This window comes from Hyla sarda, chromosome 4, assembly GCF_029499605.1.
Source record: "Hyla sarda isolate aHylSar1 chromosome 4, aHylSar1.hap1, whole genome shotgun sequence".
NCBI classification, from domain to species: Eukaryota; Metazoa; Chordata; class Amphibia; order Anura; family Hylidae; genus Hyla; species Hyla sarda.
The window spans coordinates 114,599,943-114,621,536 of record NC_079192.1 but is presented as its reverse complement, the minus strand read 5'-3'; the positions used below and the strand labels follow the sequence as shown (position 1 = coordinate 114,621,536).

Below are 21,594 nucleotides of genomic sequence, written 5' to 3'. Positions count from 1 at the left end.
CTGAGTGTGAATATAGTATTTTTAGTTAATGTCCTAAAAATTTACAAACCTAAATGCTGATGTTCTGTTGTTTTATATACCATTGTGTCAGCCTGTGCAGTGTAATATTCGGTTTCATACTGTGTTGATCACATAACTTAGCTCTTTACAACTACCAGTCTAAACCAAAAAACACAAACATAGAAGAGCCATAACAATTTCCATTCTGCACAGAACTTCAGTGACTGAAATTTCTAAACAGATTTTCAGTTGCAGAATTTTCTGCAATAAATCTGCGGCATGCAAACATACTTTTCGTCCCATTTCCTATATAGTCACTAACTCAAATGCTAATGTACTGTTGTTTTATATACCACATTGTCAGCCTTTGTCTGTTTCATTTAGCATTCATTACATGATTTACCTTTTTACAACTACCATTCAAAACCAAAAACAGGCACAAAACACAGCCATAAAAATATCTATTCTGAACATTGTTTTTAAATAAACAGCGCTTTTTCAATGAGCGAAACTTAAATGGGTATCATTTATAATTGATGTTAGCATCCCTAGGCATTTAAAGCTATTGTATGAACTCATCAAAGTGATAAAAATGGAAAATTTAAAAAAATTGTTGTGTTAAATAAAGATGCCAATTCCCATCCGATGACAATAAAACCAGTCAAACATGTAGCAAATGTTGCGTTTTTTTGCATTAACATTTTCAGCATAGGCAAAACTATGTCTAATACATTAAAAAAAAGTCCAATAAATGAATAAATGACATAATGTAATTAATACTGCAGCTTATTAAGAATAATAACTTCCACTGCGCTAATGAGGTAGTAAGCATTCTGTCGCTGATTAAGGTCACATGCAGGCGTGAACCAGAATGGTCCCCCTTGGAGCAATCACAGTTTCCTACACAATTTCACAGTAGGCTTCCTCTTCCAAAGGGACAATGATGTAGCTGTAGGAACTTACCATCTATTAAGTGGCGGCACAATGAGGCAGTCAGATGGGATGCTCTCTATCATTCCAAACCCGGCTGTTAATTTATTTTATTAGTAGGATTATAATTACAAAGGGAGAGTTAACAACCGGTACCATCTTCCTTTCCAAGCCCAGTGAGCAAAATCAATTTTTAGTACAGTGAGCTCTGTGATAGAATCTCCCATGGCTTTTTTAATTAGAATGCATAATGAGTGTCTTCCTGTGGGGTGCTAGGAGCGTTATTATTGAGAAGGCCTCTTCTTCCTCGGCGTCATCAAGAATCATTACCATGTTACAGAGCAGCAAGTCTGAAACGCAATTAAAGAGTTGCAACTGGGTTATTTCTTGCTGTGTGTTCTTTTTTTCTTTAAAGGACAATTATTACATCCGCAATAATAAGATGATTGAATCTTACTCAGCCATTTAAAACGCGAGGACTCGAACCCTGCCAATTTATCATTTTTTTAATGCTTTTTTTTTTTTTTATGACATGCTAGATGATGGGGTGAGCACGAGGGAAAGACTGCATTAGATGCTGATAATATTTCAGATACCAGGTCAGACATCAGTCCAAAGAGCATTATGTTAATTGAACAATTTCAAAGACGTTCGGGGAGTCTACAAAATAGCCAAATAATGCAGAGTTGGACCATTCCATAAATGTGACACTGCTATGACCCTGTTAAGTGATCCCGCTGAAATCAATTAATTCAGGGAAAATGTTGATGTTGTTGGATAAGCGATATTATGTTCATCTATTATAATAAGAAAGAGACATCTTTCACATTAATGATAGCTCATAGACAATGAACTCTCAAGGGCTGGTATCAGTCCAGAAGGTAGATACAACAGTACTTTATATGTAGTGAGGACACTAAAAATGATTGTGCCATTGGAGTCCACTACATGCATTGCTTTAGATGAGTATATTTACTTGTGCATTGCAGCTCCGCTATAATTACAATGTGCTGTAGCTATTAGGTCATTGATTTTACAATCAATTTCAAGTCAAGCTTCATTGAATCTTTTGTGCAGAGTTCACTGAAATCTTGCATATGGTAAAAACTGAGTGACATACATAGATTTGCAAGGCTTTGGGTCAGAAAAGACAGACAAACTACTGTAGATGTAGTAATAACAGATCATATCAAGAGTCAACTAGAAAAAAGACTTTCTAAACATTGGTTATGTAACTCATGGGATTTGGACAGCTTTGGGTCAAAGCTTGTAAAGTTACAAAGAGCAGCAAATAAATTTAAGGAGGCAGTGGTGAAAGAACTTTAAAATTATTTTTATTTTGCCAGGTACGTTTGTCTCAATTTGTGGCATAAAGTGTTTTCTTTGATTTTGGTAGAAACATTCTTCTGTTAGTATTGTGGTGGAACTGGGGGATTTGTCTCAATTAATGATTCTAGCTGGCCAATGAGACTTCTGATTTGGGAGGACACTGGTTAACATGGGTTTTCCTGTGTTGAGGTGCCCTGTTATATGCTGGTTCAGAGATCTAGGTTGTGTGCCACAATCCATAAAACACTAGGTTTCCCGAAACACCTGTTGGAGCTACAAAGGGTTCCTGTGCCTAGTGATCGCCTAGTGAATGAAGGATTTTTTTAGAACTGATGAGCCCAGAATGTGCTCTGTTAGAAGGCATGGCATCACTGTGTAAATAAGAAAAATGTCCTCAGCTTAAAGGGTCACTCTGGTGGAAAAAAAATGTTTTCAAATCAACTGATGCCAAAAAGTTACCGTATTTTTCGCCGTATAAGACGCACTTTTTCTTCCCCAAAACTGGGGGAAAAAAGTCGGTGCATCTTATACGGCGAATACACCCCTATCGCGGCGGTCCCTGCGGCCATCAACGGCCGGGACCCGCGGCTAATACAGGACATCACCGATCGCGGTGATGCCCTGTATTAACCCTTCAGACGCGGCGATCAAAGCTGACCGCCGCGTCTGAAGGGAAAGTGACACTAACCCGGCTGTTCAGTCGGGCTGTTCGGGACCGCCGCGATTTCACCGTGGCGGTCCCGAACAGCCCGACTGAATAGCCGGGTTAGTGCTTACAGGACACCGGGAGGGACCTTACCTGCCTCCTCGGTGTCTTCTCTGTTCAGGGATGCCCTGTATGGCCGGCGCTCTCCTTCCTCGTCATCACGTCGTCGCGTACATGCGTCGGCGTGCGTAACAACGTAATGACGGCGACGGAGAGCGAGGATACCCGCCCGGCAGCAGAGACGTTCCGGAGCGACGGGGACACAGCGACAGTGATGGAGCGACATCCAGGGCAGCGGTGATGGGTCCGGAGCGGCAGGGACACGTGAGTATTACCTCCTATGCAGTGGTCTTCAATCTGCAAAACTACAACTCCCAGCATGCCCGGACAGCCAACGGCTGTCCGGGCATGCTAGGAGTTGTAGTTTTGCAACATCTGGAGGTCCGCAGGTTGAAGACCACTATTGGGTTCAAAATCTTTAATTTTTTAGATTTTGCACCTAAAAATAGGGTGCGTCTTATACGCCGGTGCGTCCTATAGGATGAAAAATACGGTACTTCCATATAAAAATCCTAACACAATGTTATAGTATAACGCATCATGCTAGAATACAGACTCAGCTCTATCACTTCCATAAATCATCCAGTAGAGTTGTAATTGGGATTGCATAGAACTAGTGATGTTATCAGAGTCCTAGCTATATTTATGCTTCACATATTATAGTAGCTTATTACAGACTGATACATTTAAATTTTAGCAGATCTCATCAATAAGGATAATTTTAAAAGAGAAACATTTTTAATAGTATGACTTAATGCCATCCATCACACACTTATTTCTATTCATGTTATAGAGGTTGATTTTAAGATACAGTATGTGACACTTCTGACACTCTCAATGCTCTCTGTTCTCGGTGTAAGCTTCTGAAGTTTGTGCTATGCTTCTGATAAAACACCTTCAGGTATTTTGTTTCTTCTTTATTAGAAAAAAAGACCAAGGCCAACATTTGTTAACACTGACATTTCACACGGCAGCCTTAAATAGGCACTGTCATTTGAACAAACTTTGCATAGATCAATAGAACAAGCGAATATAAAACACTTTGCAAGATGTCTTATTAGACAAAAATGCTTCTTTTTCCTGTTATCAAACATTTTCCCTCTCCCCCTACCTTCTGCTGTTAAAATCATCATTGAAAATCAGATTGGCTTTGCCCTGTGTCTGCATGACAAGCAATACAAGTCTATGGAGGGAGGTGCAAAGCACCTCTGGTAGAACTGAAAATGATAGATAAAGCCTGCAGAGCAGAAATCTGTTGAAAAATACCATACAAGTTATATAATGGCCAGAAATAGTGCTGCTTCTTATGGACATACAGGGCAGCTTGTCCAAATTCACCTGAAATGACAAGTATGCTTTAAATCTTTTATCATGCCCTGGGCACATGTCAAAAGTTTTATTGGTCCCATAGACTTACATTATATTACGTCTTGGTCATGTGACAAACAGCCAGGAGAGAATGTGCTAAGCTATTTGTGTACTTTTAGGGTTTACTTACCTTTCCTCCCTGCATTGTGGACTTTTACTCAATGTGTTCAATAAAAACATAAACTCAACTTTGTGTGGTGCTACTTTAACCACATTTTGTATATAATTGTAACTTAGAAAACCACCAGACTACATTTTATTAATAATAAACAATACAGAGATCTATGTGATGACATAGAGTTCATTACTTTTTCTTGCAACTGTGTATTGATGGGTACATTATCCTGCTAAAAGAGACCACTGCTGTTACAGATTTTTGTTGCCATGAAAGGTAGGTAAGACATATCAGCACAACCTCCAGAGAAATGGCATCATCCCAGGCTTAAAGGTCTTGTGGCTGAATGTTGCCTAGAACCTCACACTGCTGCAGCTTGCTTGCCTTATTCTTGTGATATAGTTCAGCCTATCTTTTCCCTACGTGAGCAATGCACCCTCAAAGGCAACTCCATATGTTGTAAAATAAAATACAATTCATTAGAGCAAAGCACCTTCTTTTATTGCCGATGTGCCCAGTGTAGGCTGTTTTGGTGGTGGATGGGGTCAATTTAAATGCACTCTGGCCAATCTGTGGAAATACTAAGCCATTATGCATTGTGCATTTTAGCTCATTTCTTATAAAGCCTTTATATTTTTCAGCACTTTGTGCTACAGTAGCTTTTCTGTTGGATCAGACCAGATGGTCTTTAGTGATGAGCGCGAATATTCGAAATGCTAATTTTTACTGCGAATAAAGGCATTTTGTGATTTTGCGAATATTTAGAATATAGTGCTATATATATGAAATGATGAATACATTTTTTTTTCTTCACAGAACACATCACAACAATGATGTGTACTGTGTAAAAAAAAAAGTGATCATACCTCCCTGCTTCCAGCTTGTGGTCCAAAGAAGGCTCCAATATTATTTACTGTGGGAGTTGGTGTGGAGCGCGAATATTTCGTATGTGTGAATATGCAAGTCACTTCCAGTGGACACTGATCCCTCCCTTCTTTTAGCTTTAGATAAGATAGGTTAGTTTAGCAGATAGGTTCTAGTGTCGGGTATAGTGTTAAATAGTTGAAAGATACAGTATAATCGTGCATGCGCACTACACAAATATCATTACGATTTTCACATGGAAAAAAAGAAGTGAACAAACATAGTGAAAATGCGAATTTCTCGAACGTAGGACGAATATTCATCCATATATTTGCGAAATATCGCAAATTCATACATGGCCCCTGCCGCTAATCAATAATGGTCTTATCTTCATTCCACACATGCACCAAAGAGCTTTGGGCACCCATGACCAGCCATTAGTCCTTTCTTGAACCTCTGAACATGGTCCAACATCTGCTATTTTGGAGAGGATATGATCTAGTCACCTAGGCATCACAAGTTAAACAGGTAAAGGGGGACTACATACTGCTGAAATTGTACACAAAAACAAACCACCCATAACAACCAATCAGATCGCTTCTTTCATTTTTGAAAAGGCCTCTGAAAAATGAAACAAGCTATCTGATTGGTTGCTATGGGAAACTCAGCAACTTTTCCCCTGCACAGGTTTTGATAAATTTCCCCCATATTTTTTATTAATTAAATATTAAAACAATCACTATTTGTAAGGTGTTCCAAAACACCACAATTTTGCACTGAGGCGCTAACCATACACGTACAATGTCAATAATTTCATTCACTTCAATAAAGAACCATATATTGACAAAATGAACAATGAAAATTAACCAAGTGCAATTAATTCAATGTATTTGATTGTAAATGCCAATAGTAAAAGTATGTATGCTTAATTAAAAAGAGGTAAAAGGCTTAGACTGAAGGGGATAATACCTCTAATAGGGGATCATAATTTGACCCTGATAAACACACAAAAAGGTAAATTAATTTACAGTGGTCCCTCAACATACGATCGTAATCCGTTCCAAATGAACCATCGTTTGTTGAAACCATCATATGTTGAGGGATCCGTGCAATGTAAAGTATAGGACAGTGGTCTACAACCTGCGGACCTCCAGATGTTGCAAAACTACAACACCCAGCATGCCCGGACAGCCAACGGCTGTCCGGGCATGCTGGGAGTTGTAGTTTTGCAACATCTGGAGGTCCGCAGGTTGAAGACCACTGGTATTGGTGGTTATACTCACGTGTCCCCGCCTCTCCGGACCGTCACCGCTCGTCCCCGCTGCCCAGGATGTCACCTTCCATCGCCACGTCCCCGGGGTGTTCCCGACGCTCCGACAAGGCCTCTGCTTCCCCAGCATCCTTGCTCTCCGTCGCCGCCATCACGTCGCTAAGCACGCCGCTCCTATTGGATGACGGGACGGAGTGCGCAGCAACGTGATGCAGGGAATCCCGAAGAGGATGCGCCGGAGCATCGAGGACAGGTAAGTGATCGTCAGCGGACCACACGGGGCACCGTAAACGGCGATCCGGTGGCAGCTGAAGCAGTCTGTGCTGCTGGATAGACGTTCATGTGATGTCCCCGACATACAAAAGCAACGTATGTTGATGCTTCCTTCAACATGCGATGGCCTCTGAGAGGCCATCGTATGTTGAAATGATTGTATGTCGGGCACATCGTAGGTCGGGGGGGTCACTGTACATGCTAAACCCAAAAGTGGCCGATATAAAGAGTAAACCCTTTACAAAACATACCCATATCTTCTGTGCTGGTAAGTCACTTTGCCACAATGTACATTTTGCGTCCTTCCTCAGGGGTACGTAAGTAAAGGTTGACTTCACACTGCTAAATGTGAGTAAGATGTAGAAAGTTGTGTACAGCGCTATGTAAGCATATGTTGAAATGTACAGCTGAAAGTGAGCCTTCTTGTCAGCCTATGTCACACTATGTGTGCTACATTTTCCCATATTGTGGGAAAGACGGATTTAATCTCCTATTTTAGGAACAATCTTGAATATCAGGTGCAGTCTTATTATTTCTTGTGGAATATGCTGTTACTAATGTTTCTTTTACATGCACTGTAGTAGCAACCAACACCAATATCATAACACTGCCTATCTACATTGGGATGTAGAAGCAGTACAGGTTTGCACAATATCATTTTTTTCTGTTTGTAGCTTAGAGATTAACTGTAACCACAGACGTCGCATAATTTCACAGGAACATTTAAATGCTCAGAAGATATATTGAGAAATATAAAAGAAAGTGATATACAATGATCACATTGCAAGCAACCATCCAGTGGTATATACTACAAGAAACATTACTCTAATTATATAGTGAGCCAAGAGAAAGGGAAGAGGTGCAGACACACGCCATGCTCCATTTACTAAAACTGAAACGAATATTTACCTCACAGTTTGATACAGCCCCTGAGAAATGATGATGATGTCCTTCTGCATATTATGTTGCTTTGTTTGGGTCAATGAAGAAGCCTTTTTCCATCAATAAAAAACAACAGTAAAAAAGAACTGTGGCGGAGTGACTATAGCAAGAACTGATCTGTAACCTGGCATGTCACCACCGCTCTCTTCATACAGATTCGGAACCCTGCAGTTTACACAACAATTAAACAAATGATTATTCATTGCAACAGACAAATTGACACGTTGTCCCTGAGCTGGCTTTGATGCATAGGGCTCATATCTATGTCTGTAATCTAGAATATGGCATTTATAAATTGTTCCTATTGATTGACACATAGGCCTCTGGTTATCATGAAAGTCACCAAACTAGAGGACAACTCCTGTGTGGTTCACATTGCGTTCTACTGACCATCATATCGAATTGGACATACCTATAGCTTTGTGTTCTTTTATTTGGTTGTGGAGATTCATTTTCCAACCAAGCCCTTTTTGGAAAGATAATTGAATATTAGAAACATATGCGTAGGCCAGTGTCCACATCATAAAACATGGGGTACTTACTCCATATCTATTTATTATTTCAGAACTAAAATCTTGATTAATAAAACATGTTATTTTAATAAATTAAATAGGCTCTGCCATTTTCAAAAACTTTTTATATAATGTATATAATAACATTACAGTAAAGAAAAACGTATTTGATCCCTTGCTGTTTTCCTATGTTTCCCCATTGACAAAGAAATGATCAGTCTATAATTTTACACTATTCTGTAAAGGACTGGAATTCTTTGGTGTCCGCAAGTGAGGGAGAAGGTTTTCACATAAGATAAAAACAAGGGAACGCCCCCTTCTCCTCCTCAGTAAACAGCATGCAATTTGTGCAACATAACCAAGAGAATTAGGAGCTGTAAAGGATGAAATCTAGGATTAAAGCACAGAGAAAGGATCAGTACTATGTAAAGAGTAAGCCTGGAACAGGGATGATATTACCTTTCCGTGTTCCTGGGATGGCTTGCTGGTTTCTTAGCCAGATATCTTATTACCTGGTTTAAAGGGGTAGACTTATTCAGTGGGAAGTCATTTTATTGAGAATACTGCATGAGGGTGTAACCGCACTCATTTTTGGCAGCCAATATATTGTCACGATGCCGGCTGGCAGGTAGTGGATCCTCTGTGCCAGAGAGGGATTGGCGTGGACCGTGCTAGTGGACCGGTTCTAAGCCACTACTGGTTTTCACCAGAGCCCGCCGCAAAGCGGGATGGTCTTGCTGCGGCGGTAGTGACCAGGTCGTATCCACTAGCAACGGCTCACCTCTCTGGCTGCTGAAGATAGGCGCGGTACAAGGGAGTAGGCAAAAGCAAGGTCGGACGTAGCAGAAGGTCGGGGCAGGCAGCAAGGATCGTAGTCAGGGGCAACGGCAGAAGGTCTGGAAACACAGGCAAGGAACACACAAGGAACGCTTTCACTGGCACTAAGGCAACAAGATCCGGCAAGGGAGTGCAGGGGAAGTGAGGTGATATAGGGAAGTGCACAGGTGAACACACTAATTGGAACCACTGCGCCAATCAGCGGCGCAGTGGCCCTTTAAATCGCAGAGACCCGGCGCGCGCGCGCCCTAGGGAGCGGGGCCGCGCGCGCCGGGACAGAACAGACGGAGAGCGAGTCAGGTAGGGGAGCCGGGGTGCGCATCGCGAGCGGGCGCTACCCGCATCGCGAATCGCATCCCGGCTGGCAGCGGAATCGCAGCGCCCCGGGTCAGAGGACGTGACCGGAGCGCTGCCGCGGGGAGAGTGAAGCGAGCGCTCCGGGGAGGAGCGGGGACCCGGAGCGCTCGGCGTAACAGTATCCCCCCCCTTGGGTCTCCCCCTCTTCTTAGAGCCTGAGAACCTGAGGAGCAGACTTTTGTCTAGGATGTTGTCCTCAGGTTCCCAGGATCTCTCTTCAGGACCACAACCCTCCCAGTCCACTAAAAAAAAATTTTTCCCTCTGACCTTTTTGGCAGCTAAAATTTCTTTGACCGAGAAGATGTCCGAGGAGCCGGAAACAGGAGAGGGAGGAACAGATTTGGGAGAAAAACGGTTGAGGATGAGTGGTTTGAGAAGAGAGACGTGAAAGGCATTAGGGATACGAAGAGAGGGAGGAAGAAGAAGTTTATAAGAGACAGGATTAATTTGACACAAAATTTTGAAAGGACCAAGATAGCGTGGTCCCAACTTGTAGCTAGGGACACGGAAGCGGACATATTTAGCGGAGAGCCATACCTTGTCTCCAGGGGAAAAAACGGGGGGAGCTCTTCTTTTCTTATCCGCGAACTTCTTCATGCGTGATGAAGCCTGTAAGAGAGAATTTTGGGTCTCTCTCCATATGATGGAAAGGTCACGAGAAATTTCATCCACAGCGGGCAGACCAGAGGGCAAGGGAGTAGGGAGGGGGGGAAGAGGGTGACGGCCGTACACCACGAAAAATGGGGATTTGGAGGAAGACTCAGAGACCCTGAAGTTATACGAGAATTCGGCCCATGGGAGGAGATCTGCCCAGTCATCCTGGCGGGAGGAAACAAAATGTCGCAAATAATCACCCAAGATCTGGTTAATCCTTTCTACTTGTCCATTGGACTGGGGATGATATGCAGAAGAAAAATTTAATTTAATCTTGAGTTGTTTACAGAGAGCCCTCCAGAATTTAGACACGAATTGGACACCTCTATCCGAGACAATCTGCGTAGGCAACCCGTGAAGACGAAAAATGTGTACAAAAAATTGTTTAGCCAACTGAGGCGCAGAAGGAAGACCAGGAAGAGGGATGAAATGTGCCATTTTGGAGAATCGATCAACGACCACCCAAATAACAGTGTTGCCACGGGAAGGGGGTAAATCAGTAATAAAATCCATACCAATCAGAGACCAAGGCTGTTCGGGGACAGGCAGAGGATGAAGAAAACCAGCGGGCTTCTGGCGAGGAGTCTTATCCCGGGCACAGATAGTGCAGGCTCGCACAAAGTCCACAACATCCGTCTCCAGAGTCGGCCACCAATAGAAGCGGGAGATGAGTTGCACAGATTTCTTGATACCCGCATGACCTGCGAGATGGGAGGAGTGACCCCATTTGAGGATTCCGAGGCGTTGGCGAGGAGAAACAAAGGTCTTTCCTGGAGGAGTCTGCCTGATGGAGGCAGGAGAAGTGGAGATCAGGCAGTCAGGTGGAATGATGTGTTGCGGAGAGAGTTCAACTTCTGAGGCATCCGAGGAACGAGAGAGAGCATCGGCCCTAATGTTCTTATCGGCAGGACGAAAGTGAATCTCAAAATTAAATCGGGCAAAGAACAGAGACCACCGGGCCTGGCGAGGATTCAGCCGTTGGGCAGACTGGAGGTAGGAGAGGTTCTTGTGGTCGGTGTAGATAATAACAGGAGAACTTGATCCCTCCAGCAGATGCCTCCATTCCTCAAGTGCTAATTTAATGGCTAGAAGCTCTCGATCCCCGATGGAGTAGTTCCTCTCCGCTGGAGAGAAGGTCCTAGAGAAAAAACCACAAGTGACAGCATGCCCGGAAGAATTTTTTTGTAGAAGAACAGCTCCAGCTCCCACTGAGGAGGCATCAACCTCCAATAGGAAGGGTTTGGAAGGGTCAGGTCTGGAGAGGACGGGAGCCGAAGAAAAGGCAGACTTGAGTCGTTTAAAGGCGTCTTCTGCTTGAGGAGGCCAGGACTTGGGATCAGCATTTTTTTTGGTTAAAGCCACGATAGGAGCCACAATGGTAGAAAAATGTGGAATAAATTGCCTGTAATAATTGGCGAACCCCAAAAAGCGTTGGATAGCACGGAGTCCGGAGGGGCGTGGCCAATCTAAGACGGCAGAGAGTTTGTCTGGATCCATCTGTAGTCCCTGGCCAGAGACCAAATATCCTAGAAAAGGAAGAGATTGGCATTCAAACAGACATTTCTCAATTTTGGCATAGAGTTGGTTGTCACGAAGTCTCTGAAGAACCATACGGACATGCTGGCGGTGTTCTTCTAGATTGGCAGAAAAAATTAGGATATCGTCCAGATATACAACAACACAGGAGTATAACAGATCACGAAAAATTTCATTGACAAAGTCTTGGAAGACGGCAGGGGCGTTGCACAGTCCAAAGGGCATGACCAGATACTCAAAGTGTCCATCTCTGGTGTTAAATGCCGTTTTCCACTCGTCCCCCTCTCTGATGCGGATGAGGTTATAGGCGCCTCTTAAGTCCAATTTAGTGAAGATGTGGGCACCTTGGAGGCGATCAAAGAGTTCAGAGATGAGGGGTAAGGGGTAGCGGTTCTTAACCGTGATTTTATTAAGACCGCGGTAGTCAATGCAAGGACGTAGGGAGCCATCTTTTTTGGACACAAAGAAAAATCCGGCTCCGGCAGGAGAGGAGGATTTACGGATAAAGCCCTTTTTTAGATTCTCCTGGACGTATTCGGACATGGCAAGAGTCTCTGGGGCAGAGAGAGGATAAATTCTGCCCCGGGGTGGAGTAGTGCCCGGGAGGAGGTCGATAGGGCAATCATAAGGCCTGTGAGGAGGTAGAGTCTCAGCTTGTTTTTTGCAGAAAACATCCGCGAAGTCCATATAGGCCTTAGGGAGACCGGTTACTGGAGGAACCACAGAGTTACGGCAAGGGTTACTGGGAACCGGTTTTAGACAGTTCTTGGAACAAGAGGACCCCCAACTCTTGATCTCCCCAGTGGACCAATCCAGGGTAGGGGAATGAAGTCGAAGCCAGGGAAGTCCAAGGAGAATTTCCGAGGTGCAATTGGGGAGGACCAAAAGTTCAATCCTCTCATGATGAGATCCGATGCTCATAAGAAGGGGCTCCGTGCGGAAACGTATGGAACAGTCCAATCTTTCATTATTTACACAATTGATGTAGAGGGGTCTGGCGAGACTGGTCACCGGGATGTTGAACCTGTTGACGAGAGAGGCCAAAATAAAATTTCCTGCAGATCCAGAGTCCAAGAAGGCCACTGTAGAGAAGGAGAAGGCAGAGGCAGACATCCGCACAGGCACAGTAAGACGTGGAGAAGCAGAGTAGACATCAAGGACTGTCTCACCTTTGTGCGGAGTCAGCGTACGTCTTTCCAGGCGGGGAGGACGGATAGGACAATCTCTCAGGAAGTGTTCGGTACTAGCACAGTACAGGCAGAGGTTCTCCATACGGCGTTGTGTCCTCTCTTGAGGTGTCAGGCGAGACCGGTCGACCTGCATAGCCTCCACGGCGGGAGGCACAGGAACAGATTGCAGGGGACCAGAGGAGAGAGGAGCCGAGGAGAAGAAACGCCTCGTGCGAACAGAGTCCATATCTTGGCGGAGTTCCTGACGCCTTTCGGAAAAACGCATGTCAATGCGAGTGGCTAGGTGAATAAGTTCATGTAGATTAGCAGGAATTTCTCGTGCGGCCAGAACATCTTTAATGTTGCTGGATAGGCCTTTTTTGAAGGTCGCGCAGAGGGCCTCATTATTCCAGGACAATTCTGAAGCAAGAGTACGGAATTGTACGGCATACTCGCCAACGGAAGAATTACCCTGGACCAGGTTCAACAGGGCAGTCTCAGCAGAAGAGGCTCGGGCAGGTTCCTCAAAGACACTTCGGATTTCCGAGAAGAAGGAGTGTACAGAGGCAGTGACGGGGTCATTGCGGTCCCAGAGCGGTGTGGCCCATGACAGGGCTTTTCCGGACAGAAGGCTGACTACGAAAGCCACCTTAGACCTTTCAGTGGGAAACAGGTCCGACATCATCTCCAGATGCAGGGAACATTGGGAAAGAAAGCCACGGCAAAACTTAGAGTCCCCATCAAATTTATCCGGCAAGGATAAGCGTATCCCAGGAGCGGCCACTCGCTGCGGAGGAGGTGCAGGAGCTGGCGGAGGAGATGACTGCTGAAGCTGTGGTAGTAACTGTTGTAGCATAACGGTCAGTTGAGACAGCTGTTGGCCTTGTTGCGCTATCTGTTGTGACTGCTGGGCGACCACCGTGGTGAGGTCAGCGACAACTGGCAGAGGAACTTCAGCGGGATCCATGGCCGGATCTACTGTCACGATGCCGGCTGGCAGGTAGTGGATCCTCTGTGCCAGAGAGGGATTGGCGTGGACCGTGCTAGTGGACCGGTTCTAAGCCACTACTGGTTTTCACCAGAGCCCGCCGCAAAGCGGGATGGTCTTGCTGCGGCGGTAGTGACCAGGTCGTATCCACTAGCAACGGCTCACCTCTCTGGCTGCTGAAGATAGGCGCGGTACAAGGGAGTAGGCAAAAGCAAGGTCGGACGTAGCAGAAGGTCGGGGCAGGCAGCAAGGATCGTAGTCAGGGGCAACGGCAGAAGGTCTGGAAACACAGGCAAGGAACACACAAGGAACGCTTTCACTGGCACTAAGGCAACAAGATCCGGCAAGGGAGTGCAGGGGAAGTGAGGTGATATAGGGAAGTGCACAGGTGAACACACTAATTGGAACCACTGCGCCAATCAGCGGCGCAGTGGCCCTTTAAATCGCAGAGACCCGGCGCGCGCGCGCCCTAGGGAGCGGGGCCGCGCGCGCCGGGACAGAACAGACGGAGAGCGAGTCAGGTAGGGGAGCCGGGGTGCGCATCGCGAGCGGGCGCTACCCGCATCGCGAATCGCATCCCGGCTGGCAGCGGAATCGCAGCGCCCCGGGTCAGAGGACGTGACCGGAGCGCTGTCGCGGGGAGAGTGAAGCGAGCGCTCCGGGGAGGAGCGGGGACCCGGAGCGCTCGGCGTAACATATATGAACAATGTGTGGCAACATTGTGTAGTCATTAGACAATGCATGTGGGTGTGGTTTAGCACTGTCCATACTCTAAACCCACCTCCCTTATAGTCACATAAGGAGATATCGGGCTGAGATTACAGCAAGTCAGAAATGAGCCACTGGTAGGCAAGATAAATGAATACATTTAAGGCTCTCCAGATAACCCCGTTTTAGATGGGTTTGCCAGGAAAAATTGATTAATGGCCTATCCTAAGGCTAGACCATCTGCAGCTGATTGGTGACACCCCAGCAGATCAGCAGCTCGGACGAGCTGTGGCACCCGAATGCAAACATATTGTTAGGAACCACAGCTCTGTACATTGTGTCGTGGCTGTGATGGGCTACTGCATCTCAGCTGTCTTTTAGAGGAATTGGAACTGAGCTGTAGTAACCCACCATGGTCACTAAACATCATATGCAGATGAAGATTCTGGCTCTGTCCATTGTTTAGACCCAGGCACTGTGAGCTGTACAGCTGATCAGAAGGGAGGATGGGTGTCTACACCCCCCAACAATTAGCCATTGGTGGCCTTTTGAGCATAGCCCATCAATCAATTTTGCCTGGAAAACCCTGTGCAATTGTATATTAATGCCACTTTTCAACAGTCTCTAGGAAGAAAACAAGCAGAAAATGTCCCCATACTCCACAAAATTGGTATGGAGACAGCTATTGGAAAGGATGCACTTATAAGTCTGCAGGGTTCATGCAGCTCTGTAGAAGTACCTGACTGGTGGATGGGCTATTGTACAGAGCTGCTGCTTTAATACTTCTTGTGCAGCATTTTCACCAGTCAGTTTACATGGATGGGGTCTTTTTGGCCTAACTGAGCATGCAAATGGTCTTTTCATTCTCTATAAGTTAACCATTGAGGTACCATGGGTAAGTAATACTTGGCATAATGCTTTCTGAGACTTTTTCTTATAATGGTGTCTTCTCTAGAATGCAGCATGCTAGGTTGACTTGTCCTTGGCCCATGTGCAAAATACTTGTCCAGAAACCATTCTAACCAGGACTATTTAAATTACTTTTATTTTTCCTGCTGATGTCCTGATGATTATAAGAAAAAATTGTGTAGGGAACAAAGTATAAGGAAAGCAAAGGGTTACGTCTGCAGTGTTAGATTGCCTATTTGCCGGATGGCTGCATTCTTTCTTTATGTCTTTGGTCAACAAAGCTTTTTTATTAGAAAATTCACTAAAATTTACATTTTATTAACACTTATGGCCCTTTCAGGGACAACTATTCTTTTAGTTCATGTGTCATATAGACCCGTAGGGAAGAGATATTGCTTTACTCTCTGATAGTGTTAATTGTGTAACTACAATAAGTTGTTTCAATATGACAATGTAAAATTAGTTTCTCAAGGTCATTGTGCATAGCAGACATTCTTATAACGTGACCACTTCTCGATGTTTGTGTCTTTTAGCTTCTCATTAAAGTATTGAACTTGTCCTGGGGTAAAGTGCTCCGCTGTCATTGATTACAACTGCTCCCTAATTTATGTATTGATTTCTAACTAAAGTCAGCTCATGCCGGTTCTCCCAGAGGAACATGAAGAACATGCATAATTCTGTGCTATACATGAGCCTGGGAATTTCTCAGGATGCAGCCACATTCATCCTGTCTAGAGTGCTTTGTTGTTTTGTAAGACCTTGTGGAACAATATGTGAAACAACAATAAACTATTGTTACCTAACATACAAAGTCAAGATTGATAATGGGAGAAATATTTTTTTTTTAAAAGGTTCCTTTTTGGAGAACTTTCAATATATGTAAATTTTGTAATACCAAATTTATTATAATAAAAAAAATATTTATTTTTGTGCTGCTATTCCCTTCTTTTCCTTTCAATAAATTGTATTTCTCCTATGGCACATAAATATATTAAGCTAGGACTGTATTCCTTTATAGCAAGATAATACTTTGTCCTGTTTACTAAGGTCATCCCATACAATAACACAACTCGAGTCCTGTGGATCCCAGGATAAATTATTACTCCCACAAAACAATTCTAACACCTAGTCAAATCAATACAGGGGCCAGAGCAGTGTGACATCATGGCTACGCCCCTCATGACATCACGGCCCGTCCCCTTAATGCAAGTCTATGGCAGGGGGCGTGACGACCGCCACGCCCCCTTCCCATAGACTTGCATTGACGGGGGCGGGCCATGACGTCACGAGGGGCGGAGCCGTGACATAACTATGCTCCGGCCCCTGTATTGCCCGTCATTACGTGCAGAGCGATCTCGCTCTGCGCAGTAATGATAGCAGGGTTCTGCAGCAGCGATCCCTGGGGTCCCCAGCACCGGGACCCCGGTGATCTGACATCTTATCCCCTATCCTTTGGATAGGGGATAAGATGTCTAGGGGCAGAGTACCCCTTTAAAGCATCATATCATCTGTGAAACACCATGGTCATAGGATTGTCCTTTGGACCTGTTTGGTTGTCTCTGGGCCAGGACAGCTTGCCATTATTGATGGAACATTAAATTCTGAATTATACCACCAAATTCTGAGGAAAATATCACGACAACTGTCTGTGTGCTGCATCTCAAGTGAACATGGGTCATGCAGCAAAACATCACTAAACACCAAAGAAAAGTTAGAAAAGAAAGAAGTATAAAGAAAAGTGAAAGGACATGAAGCAAGTAGTTCATGGGAGGAAACCCACCAAAATAACAGTTTAAGCTTAAGTTTAAGCTTTTCTGTACTGAGACAGTGGCTAAAATGCCTCCATTTTTATTTATGATTACCAAAAACATTTAGATGCAGTTATTGCTCTACAAAAGGGTCATACCAGATACTGAAAACAAAGGTTCAATTACCTTTGCAACAGATATGTGATATTGGATTATTTTTTACTTAGTTGTTTGATTTATTCTCTTTATCTACTTTTAAGGCTTGTGCTACATCACTGTACACGGATGCTGATTTTAGCTACTATTGCAGTCTCTCTTGCATCTTCTTCCTGGATTTACCCTCCTATGTTACATGTCATATAAGGACTTTCACACTGCCATTGCCAATGGGCATCAAACTCTCTATTTTTTATTTTTTGGGGGAATTTGACAGCCGTCATTTTGATGGGGTGGCATAGGCAACAGCTGGTCCCGATGGATCCCATTATAGTCAAAGGGGTTCATCAGGCGCCACTGTTATACAGCAAGCAGTATTTTTTCTCCCACTATTCTCCCCGGCAGCCCCAACGGCCGTCATACTACCGTGTGACAATGGTAGTGTGAAAGTAGCCTTAACCTGTTTGTATTTGTTGCACTTTTTGCGCTCTTCGGAGTTTTCATATAAATAAAGAATTAAGTAAAAAAGGACTTTTGAAAATTTGGTGCAAATTAAGCTATGCCCCTTTTTCCGTGGCCATACTGCTGGTGCATTCTTTTTATGTAAAAGATGGTTTCCATCTGTTTAAAGACTTTGGTATTACATTTTACAGTGTTTAGTTTATTCTCTGTGTTTTGCTTTGGCAAGGATATAAAGTTCTGTATACCCAATGGATTTAAACACACATGTACAAGTACTGTCTTCTGTTGAACAGTGTCAACTAACAATAATTCAAAATATAAAATAAAAAGGTTTTCCCTATGTAGGCAGGATGATGGCTGAAAAACATCTGTTGTTTTAGCATTTGAGGAGAATATACATTCAAGAATCCTATCTTTTTCTGCTTAGATTTATATCTTAATCTCTAGCTTAGAATCAAGCAGGTATGTTGGGAATGTTGAAATCAGGATTATCTTTTTAATTCATGTTAAATACTGTGCTACCAAATGTACACAATTCTAAAAGAAGAATGCAAAAAAAAGGCTCAAAATTAAATTAGGGTAATTCAGGAGAATTTATGTTAATTTTAAATTAGCACCACATGCTGTACAGAATAACAATACATTCTTCAGATAGTACAATAATAGCATTTAGAATGGAATGTAAAACCCCAGGCAAAAAATTATTGAAGCCATTCTCCACAGCAAACACAAATCACGGTTATATGAGAACATTGGCCCAGATTTACTATTTCAAATGTGTCAAAAATCTGTCTAGTTTTGTTTTTGTGAAATGGCTATTTATTGTTGAGGTTACCTCCCTGCAACTACAAGTCCTGGGATCCCTTGTTTGTAAGTGTGATGTCACTTTTTTCCCTCCCACACATCAGCTACCCCACCCATTGCAGCACACCTGAGCTATGCATGCTCTTTATAAAACTACAATTCCCTGTAGCCCTGTGGAGAATGATCTGCCCCCCACCCAGCAGTCGCTCCACCCATTGAGGCTAAGGCAGGCTCCCTTTAAACGCCTGGCTAGTGATGTACTGTCTCTGTCCACACTGCAACCTGGGAAAAGCTTACATAACATTAATTTTGTATGCTGTTAAAAATAAACATTGGGGTAAAGATCACATAAGAATTGAAAGACCTGACATCAATCACAGGTCCAGACACCATATTATGAACAACACTAACTTTACAGCCTCTGTAGCATAGTCAAATAAAAAATCCTGGAGTACCCCTTTTACCAGAGATTGTTGCAGCCAGGTAAAGCACTGTGCAGATTTTAGTCACTTTTCTTAACAGTGCCTCCCCAGTTGTGCCTCACCAATGGCTGGTGAAGCTCACCTCACAGTTTAAAAAGCACTGGACCAGATAATCACCATTAACACCTCATTTATCAATTGGCCTAATACACTTTAGTAAATCTGATACATTTGAAGACTGCTCATCTAATTTTATAATCTATAAATCTAATCTATAAATAAATAAATAAATGTGTCTTCCTCTTGAATGGTATGATGGGTGTTTTGTTCCATGGTGCTGAAAGGGGTACTTTTTTTTTTTTAAATCAGCTGGTGCCTGAAAGTTAAACATATATGTAAATTACTTCTATTTAATAATCTTAATCCTTCTAGTACTTATCAGCTGCTGTATGCTCCAGAGGATGTTGTATAGTTATTTTCTGTCTGACCACAGTGCTCTCTGCTGACACCTGTGTCCATGTCAGGAACTGTCCAGAGCAGGATAGGTTTGCTGTGGGGATTTTCTCCTGCTCTGGACAGTTCCTAAAATGGACAGAGGTGTCAGCAGAGAGCACTGTGGTCAGACAGAAAATAAATTAAAAAATAAAAGATCTTCCTCTGTAGCAGCTAAGTACTGGAAGGATTAAGTAAAGATTTTTAAATAGAAATTATTTACAAATCTGTTTAACTTTCTGGCACCAGTTGATTAAAAAAAAATTGTCTTCCACGGAATACCCCTTTAAGCCTGAGGCTGCTTTCTAGCAAATAAAGTTGGGGATTTGGTTAGGATTAAGGGTGTCCTCAATGCCTGCCCTCAACAGACAGAAACTTCCACTTTCAGGCATATACCTTTGCCATTACACAATACCATCAGGAAGGCATCTTACTGGCTCCATTATTATGCAACAGGACAACAACCCCAAATTTACAGCCAGTGTCATTAAAAACTATCTTCAACATGAAAGAAATCTTCAAAGTGATGATATGGAGTCTGCCTGGGACTTGAAAGGAAAAACAATAAAAAAGTAACCAAAATCATTTTCTGTCTAAGTGACCTTGCTGAGTCCTATGTTAAGTCCAAATGCTTGCAATGTACTTCTAGAGATCTGTTCAAGGTCAATTAAATGTTAAAAATAAGAGAGAGAGCAAAGTACTGTATATGTGTTTTATCTGTATTATCTCATCTCCCATCTAATATTGATTCCTTCCTCTCTAGTATATAGAACTATTGACACTATTGAACTACACTTTGAAGCATTTCTTACATTCTTTGTATCCCTACTGACCATAAAGTTAAGTGAAGGCTCTGTTTCCATATATTTCTGATGGACAAGTATTTCATTGTTGGTCATACTCTTATGCTAAGTAGGTATAGATTCAATCATTAACGTCTCTGCATAGTGAGTATATAGGAAGAATGATTCTTGGTAACAGCCAAACAGAATCTATCTCTCATTTTTTAGGCTCTTCAAAGAATGAAAGCCGGGACGGTCGGGACCAGATTGGTAGCTTTGGGCAAAACTTCACTTTTAGCTCAGACTGGACTTTATTTTCCCCATAAATCTCCCCAGTGTCTTCAGATGAAGAATTGATTCCATAAGGAGACCTATGGCTTCAAGCATAGATTATTTTTAATCTGATAATCAACAATTTACAAAAAGATAATGTTCTGTTTCCGATTTTCTGGCTTGTTCTCCAATTATAATCGGTAGTTAGCTTATTTATCCCTTAAGAATTGGAGTTTAAAAAATAATGTGACACATTTGCAACTGTGATCAATAAGTTGATTTACAATAGCCTGGAAAAACACATTCATTTGGGATCATTATGGGATCACAATGAAGATAAATTGCAGCCTGTGATGTTTTCAATGCCAGATTTACACAAGGCATTTTCCTGGAAAAATGTTTCTACTTTTTTTTTTCCTTCAGCATCCAATGATATTTCGTGAAATTTTTATTATCTGCATTTTCAGGCATCTCTTTTTCATAAAAAAAAGAGCAAAGATAGGTTTATCCCATGAAGCTTAAAGCGGTCAGTCAGAACATTCACCTCAGACGTACTGTAAAGCAATATACTGTATACCATAGGCTTAAAGGGGTACTCCCACCCTAGACATCTTATCCCCTATCCAAAGGATAGGGGATAAGATGTCTGATCGTGGGGGTCCTGCCGCTGGAACCGCTGGAGCGTCTGAGTTGCGACTACGGGAATGGAACTCCGTGATGTCAGGACTCCTCCCCCGTGTGACGTCACACCCGTCCCCTCAATGCAAGTCAATGGGAGGGGGCGTGACGCCCCCTCCCATAGACTTGCATTGAGGGACAGGCGTGACGTCACACTGGGGCAGAGTCCTGACATCACGGACTTCTGTTCACGTAGTCGCGACTCAGACGCTCCAGCGGTTCCAGTGAAAAAACAGGTGGGTGCCGCATG

The 21,594-nt window shown here is 43.3% G+C and overlaps 1 long non-coding RNA gene across 1 annotated transcript in view; it reads right to left on the bottom strand.

The window, feature by feature from the left end:
• Window positions 1–1,029: 1,029 nt before the first annotated feature.
• Window positions 1,030–21,594, bottom strand: part of LOC130366889 (uncharacterized) — a 56,138-nt gene continuing 35,573 nt past the window's right edge. The window contains exon 3 of the long non-coding RNA XR_008891982.1: window positions 1,030–1,280. This is a non-coding gene — a long non-coding RNA (uncharacterized LOC130366889). The remainder of the gene's footprint in view (window positions 1,281–21,594) is intronic.